This window comes from Sinocyclocheilus anshuiensis, unplaced genomic scaffold (genome assembly GCF_001515605.1).
Source record: "Sinocyclocheilus anshuiensis isolate Anshui unplaced genomic scaffold, SAMN03320099.WGS_v1.1 scaffold205, whole genome shotgun sequence".
Taxonomy (NCBI): Eukaryota; Metazoa; Chordata; class Actinopteri; order Cypriniformes; family Cyprinidae; genus Sinocyclocheilus; species Sinocyclocheilus anshuiensis.
Window position 1 is genome coordinate 620329 of NW_015536497.1, and position 12987 is coordinate 633315.

General features: G+C 39.6%; 1 long non-coding RNA gene across 1 annotated transcript in view; it reads right to left on the bottom strand.

Moving 5' to 3' along the window:
* Positions 1–11273: 11273 nt before the first annotated feature.
* Positions 11274–12987, bottom strand: part of LOC107688525 (uncharacterized) — a 5005-nt gene continuing 3291 nt past the window's right edge. The window contains exons 2-4 of the long non-coding RNA XR_001634243.1: positions 12139–12270; positions 11890–12004; positions 11274–11391 (exon numbers count right to left, since the gene is read on the bottom strand). This is a non-coding gene — a long non-coding RNA (uncharacterized LOC107688525). The remainder of the gene's footprint in view (positions 11392–11889; positions 12005–12138; positions 12271–12987) is intronic.

The following is a 12987-nucleotide window of genomic DNA, read 5'->3' on the forward strand; positions in this document are numbered from 1 at the left end:
GTTGCCTGTGGATGAGAATCCAAAACAAGGACTGGCAGTGACATTGCCCTGCTCCACATCACAGTTGCCGAGTGAAAGGAGAGTTTTATAATGACAGGACACACATTTATACAACACTTTATTCAAAAGGAAGAACCGCTCGTTCTGCTCGTCATACGTCATTACGCTATTTCTGCGTCATTGCACATGTGCAGTCCTTTCAGTTTCGGGGTTCAATCCAATCGAGTGTTTACATGCACTCTCAATCGTATTAGAAAATGAATAAACCACCCCCTTCAATCCGATCGAAATTTCATTCCGATCGAGCTCAATCGGATCGATTAAGGTGTTTACATGAAGGTTTTTCAGTCCGATTGAGCCGTCAATCCGATTCCAAACGGATAATTTGGGTGCATGTAAACGTAGCCACTGTGCTGACTATCTAACCTGCTCTAAAGCTGTGTCTCCCTCCAAGTTTCAGAGAATCTCTGGGGGACCATTTTGACAATGACTATCTAGTGTGCTCAAGGACCATATATCTGATGGACATTATCATTACTATTGCATCACGGTGCATCGCCTCAATATCTCTACTTTTTCCACTCCTGCTGCCGCACAGTAGCTGCCCAGATCCCGGCACTTGGGCGAGCGTGCTTTGTATCTGCAGGGGGATTGACGATGGGCATTTCCTTAATTAGGGTGAGTAATGAGTGTGGTGCAGTTGGCATATGCGAACACTCCAGCCCCCAAAGGAAGCACAGATCACAGAAAAAGATCCCAGTCCAAACGCTTCAGTTGTTTAGCGAGTCACATTTTTCACTGCACTTACCTCATCGCACCTCTCGCCGAATAATTAAGGCTGAAACATATGGAAATTACTGGACGTAGCCATGATTAAATAAGGCGAATGATTATCCCGCCCTAAGGAAAGAAAGCACATTATGCTGTTTTCAAAGCCATTTAGTGACTCTGATAGGAAAAAAAAGAATCCAGCAAGAGCCAGTGTAATTAGCCCAGCTCGCTTCTCCTCCTCCGCGCTGCAGGCAGGCTTCCCAGGCAAACGTGTGAGATCGCTGACCTGGACTTAACATGGCTAAAAGATAGAGATGACCACAAAACTCTACCACCACTTTCATCTATTCAAACTCTTGAGTGAAGCAGGTTTTGACCTTCCTCTACTCTGATGCCAGCCTGCATCAGACAGTCTGAATTGCAGGTTTCGACTCCTCTGGCTTTATATCGGCTGTTTTATTCCTAGTAATTCTAAGGCTAGACTCCTAGAGTCCTTCGGCCCAAAATGCCAGAGGACAGATGGAGGAATGTCCACTTCTCGTGGTTGTTTTTTAAACTGGTGTTTAGATGTGTGCTCTTTCGCTGTTAGATGTCTGGATGTGATGAGACGACCGTAACGAACGAGGGAGTCTTTTCTTCGTCCTTAGAGCGAGACTTTTCTTCATAGATTAACGAAAACTGGTGTTTGTGGTAAACATCTCTTAAAAAGTGTTCTGTACATAGCTCTCCACATCCCTCGTGCGTGGTGTCAAGCAAGCGACGAGTTGAGCATGAATTCCAAAGATAATTGGTAGAAACCGTTTACTGTTATTGCTGAAATGTTAGTGCCGGTTCAGAAACCTTTTTTTGAGAACAAAAGCGACGTTCACTGCACAAAACTCATCTTCACCATTCACCCCAAACTGAAGACAGCTGCCTTGAAAGTATGTCTTTTGCAGGAGAGTTCAAAACTTGTTATCCTTAATTGTTGGTTATATTTATATAGGACTAAAAATGCTTGTGATGATCTGTTTTTGTACAGTTTTATGTACATGCAAGTGAAGCTTTTTAAATCTTACAACAAAAGCCGATGGCATATAAAAATAGTAAAGTGTTTATTGAGATGTGCACATCTTGCCTTGGATGGATTGATCTTTTTTGCCGAGTCAGTGTGAATGTGGCCGTCGTATGCCTGCACCGTAGTCATTCACTGGCTCCTGTCACCGAGGGCTTTATCAGATTTTATGTTTATTGTGAACAGTGGATTGTCCGATCCGACTTGTTTGTTTGATTCCCATGTGTTTTGTTTTGTTCTGTTTCCGCATGTTGAAAACAAACCCTTGTAATAAGTCCTTGCAAAGTTTGTAATAAAATGAGTGAAGAAAAAAGAAAAAAAATACATTTGCTTGGTGAGTCATTGTTTAAGAATGAATCTAGGGACTGTGATCTCTCCATAAAGCTTTTTCATTAATAAAGCAAATTGATCTGACAAAGATATGACTCCATTTTTTTCTCTCCCATTCTGGGTCTCTTTGCCTATGTAAACAGAGAAAGAGGAAAAGGTTACGGTTTCGCCAGACTGACAGGAACTTAATAGAACAGAATAGCGAATGTGAGATCTAGTCATGTGAATGTCTCACTTCACAAAAGCTGTCCATCAATATTAATGATCAAAAAACACAAGACCCCGAATTTTCTCAAGTCTCAGAAACCTAATTCTCTCCTCTACAAGGAGTTAAACCATTACACCCAAGACCTCCCAGTACCCGACAGCACAATAAAGACAAAGCCGTAAAGATGATAACGCTGAGATGAAAGACAATAAATCAATCCGGCTTTCATTTGGTGCGCTGTCTTTATAGATATGCCACAACATAATTCGCGCACCTCTGAAATGATAGCTTTCACAGATAAAAATAAATGGATGTGAGTCAGCAAACAAACGCTTTCAAAAGCAAGAGCCATAAAAAAGTTAAAAAGAATATCAAACGTACAAGATGGAAAGTGAGGTAAATACTTGGAGCAAGTATGTGAGTAAACAGACGAATTTGAGAAATGCGCATTACACTGTCAAGTGCATGAATAGGATAGTTTAGAAGGCCAAACTGCCCTCTAATGGTCGTCAGGAGAACTACAACTCAAAAAGGCGAAGGATTAGCGTTTAATACCTGATACTCAACAGTCAGGATTAATGAATCAGATAGCCTTCCTTTCTGCTGGTGTTCTTCAGTTTCTTGTTGACATCACCTACAGCGTACGCGTTCCCGAGTATGGCGGATGAAACGAGTGAAGCTGCATGAATAATAATTGAGATCAGGATGATAGTGGTTTCTGGACACATAGAAGCACATTTCGCAGACAGGGATGCTCATAGCGACTTATTTAACCAAGGCTGTCATGGGAGGACCCACTGAGTTTTTTTCATTAATCTCCTTCTAATGGATAGGTTTTCGCTTTGCCTCACACTCTGCAGGCTGAGCTCTAAAAGGAGCCGTTTTGCTGGTGTTTTGTTTACGTGCGGCTGGGGCATTTGTTTCTTGTTGTGGAGGGAGCCTCAGCAGAGAGGGTCTTTCTTCAAGATGAAACTACCCCCTCGGCTACTGCCTACTGTTGATGTGCTGTTGCCATAGAAACCTGGCCCCTCTCTCTTTCTGTTCCTCCCTCACCCAAGCTCGTTCTTGCTCGCTTCGTTAAGCGCGGTGCTGCTGGCAATTAGAAGCAAAGCCAGCAGCGGGGACGGCTGCCTCTCAAATGCACTCTCCAATTAAACACTGTCAAATAATGGCATATCACAAAACCGCTGCCTCCCACCGTCCCCTCCTATCACATGACACATTTGTGCCTCTAAAAGAAGGATAGTTACAGCCACACCTAAACAGACACAGAGATCGATGTGTGCACGAATTCCAACCTTTTCCGGCAGTATACGTAATGATGCTAAAGGCAGTGTGTTTTTCCTGTAGTCACAAGACGTTAAAAACTTGATTATTCTTTCATTCAGCAGAAAATGCATGTAGCTGCAAGCCCTAAAAAGGTTTTCTCCACAGTATTGATTGCACATTTTTCAGGAAAGTGAGGTGTTTTACAGATCGTGGGCACTTAAGACTCATAGAAAATCGCTGAACTAAAGCCCTCTTCATATTTAGCTATTTGTACCGCTGTCCTACATATTGACTCTCATACACTATAGACGTAATTGGTGCATTAAAATCAATGGCGCAATTTAAACAGCATCATCAAAGGCTTATGTGCAAAGTCAATAAGCACACCAGAGATGGTTCTGAACCACAGACACATGCAACACTGCACATGAAAAACTCATTTTGCGTCATACTGTACATGCAATCACACACATGCATGTCTATTTTTGTTCAATAGTGTCAATAAAAAGTCTCTTTGTCTCATTTAACACCCGATTACGTCCCACCTGAACTCAATCTTCCAATCATCTATGATCCCGAAACAGCCTAGAGCCATCCATCAGCCCTGACAAACACAGTGACCATACGCCACACCTCACAGTAGTGCCTCCTCACCTGTTCACTGGGCCTAAACGCCCCCTTTCCACAGTCGCTTAGGCCTCAGGAGGCTTCTCCTGTTCAAGTGGAAAATCACTTTTTGAATAACTACTTGTCCCTTTCACATTCATTCACTTCCTCCTCTGTTGCATTCTGCTTGATAAAAATGGCCGATAGCTCATGACTGGCAGAGAGAGAGAGTTATAGTGTACGATAAGAGTCACATTTGTGGAGTAGTCCAACAGGAAGTACAACAGGAAGTCATATTTTATTGACCCCGCGCTGTGTGTGTTTGTCGGGTTGTTAAAACGGGATTACTGAAATTGCAGAGAGCTCAGAATCAATGGTGCCTTCAAGAGAGTGTAGCTCACACTTCCCTGCCCACCTGCTGAGCACCATCACACACCTAGAGGCTCGTTTGAATTCATCTTCTAATCCTGGAAACATGACACTTTAACATTAATCTAATTTACTGCAAGTCTCTGCCCAAATGGAATTAAAACAGCTTTTCAAACCATTGACATACATGCATTCAACAATGTCTGAGTCACCCGCTGTATATACTTATATGTGAATATTTATATTCTGTACCTCAAGGTTTTAGATTTTTGTCTGTATATGAGAAAACAGGTCTGTGTTTGAAAATCACAGATGGGTAATTCCGTGTCAACTCAACCACAGGTCCCCGGCTCAAATTTTTGATTTTGCTAATATTTTTTTCTGAAGAAAGATAAACATGTATAGTGATGAAAGCCAAAATATGAAATGTCTTGGATGAATATTTACTGGATGTAATCCACTATTTTGTAGAGGGGGGTCAAAATGGCAATTTTCACCTGAGATTCAGAGCCAAATTACAGGGGGTTAAAAATGACTTGAAAAGAAGAAAGAAAGATGGCAGCATCATGATGTTATTTTTACACAGAGATTGGTAGGTCTGTTATTAAAATCCATTGACTTTAGCTATCTTTGTTGCATTATGTGCCAATAGTGACCTTTCAAAAATGGGGAAAGAACACTTTTCAAGTTTTTTCTCCAAAGTTTGCAGGCCTGTAACTCAAAAAGTATTAAAGATATCTTAATGCCCTTTTAGATAGTGGGTCTTAACAAACTTCCCTTTTAGCATATTCATTTTAAGGCCCTATATGGTTCAGTTCCAGAGATATGGAATTTCAATATGGCTCCACAAGTAAATCGTTAAATTGTACACATTTTCAGTGGTCAAAAACCAAATGTGGGTCACTTTACATAAATATGATACTTCTTTTTTTGAAAGAGGAATGTCAGACGAACAAATAATGTTGAAACTAGAAATGTATCTCATTTCCTTCTGTCAAAACAACTGCATTGAACATACCCGTCTGAGTGCCATAAGTATTCTTTTTCCAAAGTTTGTGTGCCTATAACTCAAGAAGTATTAAAGATTTTGCAATATGATTTTAGATTCTAGTTCTTAATAAACTTTTCTTATGGATTCTTCATTTTCAAGGCCCTACATCATTCAGTCCCAGAGATATGGAGATCTCAATGAGGCTCCATATTTAGATTGAATCATATTGTTGAATAATACCCATTTTCAGTGGTTGAAAACCACGCTGAAACATTCTTCACAATATCTTCTTTTGTGTTCATACAGGTTTTGAAACAACCTGAGGATGACTCGAGGACATGAATTGATAATAGAATACCCCAGATACCCCGAAATCTTTTGGAAACCAGGTAAAACACTCAAAGGGTCAAGGTTTGGCTGGTTAGCATGGCTCGCTAGCCTCTGCAGGTAGATGTTGTAATTATACCATGTGGCTGCATTTTTCTCCATTAAGCACCCTGGAAACTATCATGGAACTTTCAATCACCTCACAATGTAGCCAATATTAATTATTCCACTCCAGCTGATCATCGTGATTTACACCATAATGTATGTATGTAGTATGATGCTTGTTTTGTTCTCATATGTCTGGTTAACGTCTGAAAACCATGACATTCTGTATAAAAAGAACACCGTACTTGTCAGACTCTGTTCCATGTTTTGTCTGTGTCTTGCTCCCCAGGTGTTCCTTTCCCATGTTTAATTTGTCCCAGGTGTTCCCCATGATGGTTCATGGATCCCAGGTGTGTCTCGTCATCCCCTCCTCCTCGTGTGTGTATAAAAAGTGTTCCCAGTCCCAAGTTCTCTGTCCGCTGTGAACGTCTTCCTGTGTTCGTCTCCCTTGGTTCCTTGGTGCAAATAAAGTCCTGTCAACATATTCTCCAGCGTCTCCTCGTCCCTCGTGTGTGTGCAACGTGACAGTACTATGCCAATAAACACATTTTTATTGTGTGGCAAAAATGGATTTCAATTATCCTGCCATTTAGACAGGTTAGCAAATGTGATAGCTGTTTTCTTTGAATGTTAATTGCATCACACATGTTGTGACACATCGCATTTAAGCATAGCAAAAAAAAAAAAAAGTTGTTCTTTGCTTACAGGTAGTGGTGTAGTGCAGATATATACCCACTTCTTTATCAGTCTGCATTGCATATACCACTTCTAAATCCCCTCTGATGCACATCATTCAGTATTATTCAGTCTCCTGCATTAGCCAAATCATGACAGTCCAGCACATGAGTGGCTAATCCAATCGCATGTGAACAAATGCAAATAAAAACACTCAGTAATGCGATCAGGACCGAGGCATAAACACGCTCATGCAGTCTGTTTCATTCATACTGGAAGCCAAAGGGCGCTCTCGTGCAGAAAGTCCAAAATGGACTCATAGAAGTAATAACTTATGACTTACCAGGTCATCACCTCATATGGATAAAGGCATCCCGCTATCGCTGTAGCCAAAGCAATCTCCGTTGTAGTTAAGCTGAATAAAAAAGAAACATTTTGTCTGTTTTTTAAGGATGTACTGTTTGGCTTCTTTAATATAATTAATATACAAAAGATAAAATTAATGAATACTTTATCATTAACCTATTATTACTTTTTGCAAAATTTCATATTCACTGTTATAAATTCACTCATCAAAAAGATGAACCTCTTTAAAAAGAGGTTCAACAGTATATTCAGACTATTGCATCTTCCAAGAATCTTAAAGCTCTTAAAACAGTTAACTTTTTTCACCTTTTTAATTTATTTTGTTAAAGCTTTCGTTTTATATTATTTATTTGTTTTATATTAATATTTATTTGTTGTTAGCCTATATACATGTATAAACGGTGCTTTGCTTGTAATGTCACTTCTTTGTACGTACTTTTGATATTTTCTGTACTTACATTTTTGTTACCTTAGCATTGATAAAAAATGTTTTGACTGATGGAACGTAAATACAGTAAACACATTGCAACAATATATGGTTTATGTGTTTTTCAAGTCATCTCTACGTAATAAAAAAGCATCTGAATAATGCAGTGCTCATTGACAGCATTTATTACATATATCTTCTGCCTGATTCTGTAATAAAAATGTAAAAAGTGTTTGTAGTATATAAACAAATGATAAAATTGTCATTAGGAAAATATAGGAAAAATATTAAAAATTATTGGTTATTGTCCAGCAGTGTATTTGATTTCTCAGCCAATTACAAGTAATATTTAGGATAATAATATTAATATTAATAAATAAATCCTGTCAAAATTAGGCAATAAAAGTATTATTATATTTGACATTTCTGTCCCCCTCACTTCTGAAATGATGGCTCCACCCCTGTGTCAGGGCTCAAAATTACCATCTGGATAAATTGAGAATCACATTTTTTTTTTTTTTTTTTTTCAAATAGAGATCATGATTCTCCCATGATTCTGAATAGACAACTAGACAATATAGCATGTAATTTACTAGAGGTTCTGACAAAATCTTAATTGCTGCAGTCTATTTATTTTGAACTACTGTAAAATCTGCACCTCTTCTGTGACTAATATTAATTTCATAATGATCCTTACTCCATGAAGTCAAGCAGCAGAAGTTAAGTGACAGTGTGCAAATACTACTGGCCCATTTTGGGGTGAACTAAATATGCAAGACTAGTTTTACATGTCACTATAACACAGGGCATTCATCCTTTGCTGGGCCGCTTGAAAAAAAAATTGGGGGCATGAATTAAGAGAATACCCACTTCTCAAGGCACCACTGCTTACAGGTGCTAATTAATATTAATGGATCAAAATTTACAGCTTGGCTTTTTTTTTTTGCAAACTGATTTTTTTTCATTCATTACCCTCCTCTATTTGTAGCTATTTTTATGGAATATTTCTTTTTTTGTTTGTGATTCCTTTACAGTTTGTAATCTGAAGGATAAGGAAACAAACTCAAATTTGAAGGATGCATCCTTTAATTTAAGAAATCATTTAGACAATACTTTATGTTTGATTATACCTTTCAGCTCCAGTAACATGTTGTGTATTTCTCCATCTGTGACTCCTCGGTTACATCTACACTTGTGGGCAGTTGCTGTGTTTTTTTTTGTTTTGTTTTGTTTGTTTTTTTGTTTTTTTCAGCCCTATGGGAAAAGAAGTCCAGTCAGCCAACAGAAGCCTAAAAGGAAAGTAAGAGAAAATACAAACTTTCAAAATAAAAGATTCAATATCGCAACAAGAAAATTCTCCCGTGAGAAACTCACTTAGCAACCTTAGACAAAGTGGATAGAAGCAGATGCTCAAGAGGTAGATAGTCAAGGCAAGATAATGGAGAGTAAGGAAAGATGGATCTTTTGTTGTAAACACAGGGGGTGCAATTAACCATCATGTGTACAGCTGCTCTGAACGATTTTATTGAAGGCCATACAGAGTTACTACAAAACACGTCGCTGCTAATGGTGGAGAGAAGCACTTTATTTTGAAGAGAGATCAGTCGAGAGCCTAATCAGAGCTGTTTTTGCATATTTATCTTGCGTGAGAAGGGCCGGATTATTTCGACGCCGTTTTGTGCAGCAACATTGTTTGCATCTATTTGAGAGGTTTGTCGGATGTTGTTATGCACCTGAATGAACCCTACAGGCACGGTGAGCTATAGTGCTTCCTCTGCCTCTAAGGGTGTAGAGGCGGCTCTCCTGCATTTGCTTGATGGCTTTGTAAAGACAGTCAAGGTACAGTTGGAAAACACGGCATTTTGTTGAGAAATGTTGTAGCTGCTGGGGAGAGCAGAACTGACAGTTCCCAGAGAAGAAGAGACAGGCTACATGATGGAGTGGGGAAGGGGGCTCTCATTTAGAAGATGAATACTGACAGGCGGTCTCCCGGCGGACCTGCTCCTTCTGTCCAACGCGAAACCTAAAGGAGAAGCACTCCTGATTAAGCACACACCTGAGTGGCTGAGTGGCATCAGCTGATCTCAGCCGTGGGAGCCTCTGATCAACCCAACACGCTCATTTTCTGCTCTTTCAATCCTTCTGTATCAAAGTATAATTGGCATGTTGTCGGTCTAAATCTGCGGTTATATCTTAGGTGTTGGGGAACAGTCTCACCTGTTTGCCGACTGCTGAGGTTGGATGCACGTGATTAGGGAGAAAAACGAGTGCGTCTCGGTGGATAATGCAAAATGCTTTTGATTTACTCCACCAATGTAGCCTTGTTTTGTCTGTGAACCGCATATGTGTTTGGTTTTTTTTGGTTCTCTGATCCGCCGCAACTCGATCGCATTAGGCATGTGCATCTTGGCCTACAGTGAGAGAGAAATAAAATACATTATGGCTTTAATGACAGGCGCAGCCATTAATGACTGGCACTTCCCAGTGTTGTGTACCATCTACCTCGGATAAAAAAAAAAGTGCAGTCCTCCCTCTCGCTAAAGCTCTGATCTTGTAGTCTCATTAAAGCTCACAGTTTTTCCTTTTTCCCTTTCCCTTCTGAATAAAACTTTCTTCCTTTCGGAATCGATTCCCTTCTAATTAGAACCACCCTTTCTTTGCGTCCGTCATCTAATTAAAAGGCTCCCATTCACTTTTCTATATGTCGATAAAAAAATCTCACTTTTTTCTCTGTTCACAGCTCGCAGAAAGTTTCAGCCTCTACAACCCGAAGCTCTCCTCTGAAGACAATTCTTTCACCGTTCCTCTTCTCATGTCCGCAGTAAATTGGACTGAGAGTTGTTGGTAATTGAAGATCATTGTCTCCCTCCTCAGGCAGTGGGGCTTCGCCATAGCCCTAACAATACACCTCTCTCCCTCGGCATCCAGCCAATTTCAGCCCATCCACTTTGTTGCTTCCCCAGACTGGATCTTCTAAAGCCATGTGGAAATGGAGGTTCCATCTCGAACCCAGAGTGCAGAAACACTTTTTTCAGCTAGTTTTGTTCCACTGTCCTCGGAGCCGGACCCGTATCTCCCAGGAGAAGTATCTCTCCCAGTTCACTAACTTACAGACCTGACTTACTGTGTTTTCAGACAAGAACTACACACACCAGGCCTGGCTGTCCAATTACGATAGTGCAGATTGTGCCTCAAAACAACAACACATTGAATTCAAGATAATGGTGAGTCTCAAAGCCATTATTCAGTGCATGATGTGTTTTTGAAGAAATGGTTGAGGGACTTTGAATAGTCTCAGTAAAAAAAAGAATAAAGCATATGTTTTGGGTGCCACATGCTGTCACATTTCTTCTCTTCCACTCTCCATAAATTTGTTCTTTTGTTGCCAGGAGACAGAAAGTCTTTTGTTCTGGGGAGGAAAATGGGGAAAAGTAAGACTTGATAACCTCTCGGCTGAACTCTCAAAGATTTCATGATGGAATGGAGAATATTCTCCAGAGGATGTGTTGACTTCATAAAGAGTTTTAAAGTGTGAAAATGAGCCCTTTTTTCTGAGCAACACTAATCATGTATTGTAAAAGTGCTCTATTGTAGGAGAGAAGCAGGAAGTCAAATGCATTTTAAATCTATTTCTTACACCAAAACTGACATGTTTCACTTTTATAATGAGTACTCCCTTCACACTTGACTAAACTTGTATTTCCTTTTTTCCTTGTGAGATGGAAGATGCCAGCGGAGCTCTACTCTTTCTCTTTCTCATCACTGTGAATGTGCCTGAAGTAGATCTGACGAGTGCGGTCAGGTTTCTCAGACATAGTCAGAAAATTAAAATGAATAAAGCAGCTACATCCAAAGTCAATTATTCCAGATCTGTTGTTTGCGTTGGTATAATTCTGTAAGAAAAAAAGCAGAGGTTGTGATAGAGAACAAGATAATACACGAGTAGCAATGGACCTTATTCAAGAGAGACACCATATTTCATTTTCGCAAATGAAAACGATACTGTGAGCAATAGATGTACGGTCTGCACAATGGGTTGTACTGTTGTGTCGATCTGGGTTGGACTTGCAGATTTTATTTGTAAAGAACACGTAATGTCTGATTAAAAAAGCATTTATACTGTAATTTTTTTTATTTATTTCAAAAAAAAAATTCTGTCTTTGTGCCAGTGTAAATATTCGAAAGTAGAAATCTGAACTACTGGCCCGAGCAAGCAAGTAGAAAAAAATCTTGATCTTTCAATTGGCGCAATCTGTGAAAAATACATGTGGTAAAAATTAGACATGACACAGTACCTTGAGACAGTAAAACAGGATTAAATATGGTGTCCACCTTGAATAAGGCCATATTATTGAAAAGTTTCAGTTATGTAAGCCAGAAGTCTCTCTCACCTTATATTTTTTTCCTCAGAAGGTGGTGTAATCTCTCTTCGTGGTGAGGTAACTTTAATGGCCTGTTGTGGTTTAGGCTGTTTTGTGGCGGCTATGGAGCGTTTACTCGCGAATTCTTTGCAGACGCGCGGGAAGCGGGTGACAAATCATTGCGTTCCTTGCGTCAGTTGGGCGATAGGGCCACTCATGCAAAGCAATGTTTCCGGCTGCTTCAAATGAGATTCATATCATGAACGAATACTTTCTTACCTTACAGCAGCAGAGAGAAAATGGTCCAGTGCTAACCCTCTCCCGGCGGCTTTATAAAGAGGTGATCTTGAGGAAAAAAATCCCACTTAAGCTTCAGGTTTGGGGATGAAATTAATTCATCATTTTATAGGCCTGCATAAATGAAAGGCTTTCTGTTAGATAACCTGCTTCATCTATTTTCACCCATTAAATTCAAACCTAAAAATTAATTACGAACGGAGTCTATTACTCTCCATACTGCAAATACAGAGCTTCAATCATCCAATGTCCAGATCATTTTAATATGTCCATAATTATTTTACAAAGTGTAGTTTTGAAAACGGAAATAAGCTAGATATAATGAAGCATTCTTATCTAGTAACATGTTGCTAAAAAAAAAGCTATGTTTAAGCATACATGAATCCATGGCGGTCATCTAGGCGCCATATTTTACCAAGGCAATTTCAGTAATCAGGGACATAAAAACGATCTGACAACTAAGGTCTCAAATTTTAACTCAGTCTATCTTTACAATACAACATTAAAGGGGTCATATGATGCTTTTTTAAAGATCATTATTTTGTGTATTTGGTGTATCAGAATATGTTGACATGCTTTAATGTTCAAAAAACACATTATTTTTCAAATACTGTACATTATTGTAGCTACTCTATGCCCCGCCTCTCTCAAACGCTTCATTTTCTACAAAGTCCCTCCTTCCGACAAGCGCAGTCTGCTCTGATTGGCCAGCTGACCCAGTACATTGTGATTGGCCGAACACCGCAAGCACTCGTCGGAAATGTAACGCTCCTTACCATAATCGCGAGCTTCATCTTTCAAAATAAATGTAAAGACAGAGCCCGAAAGGGG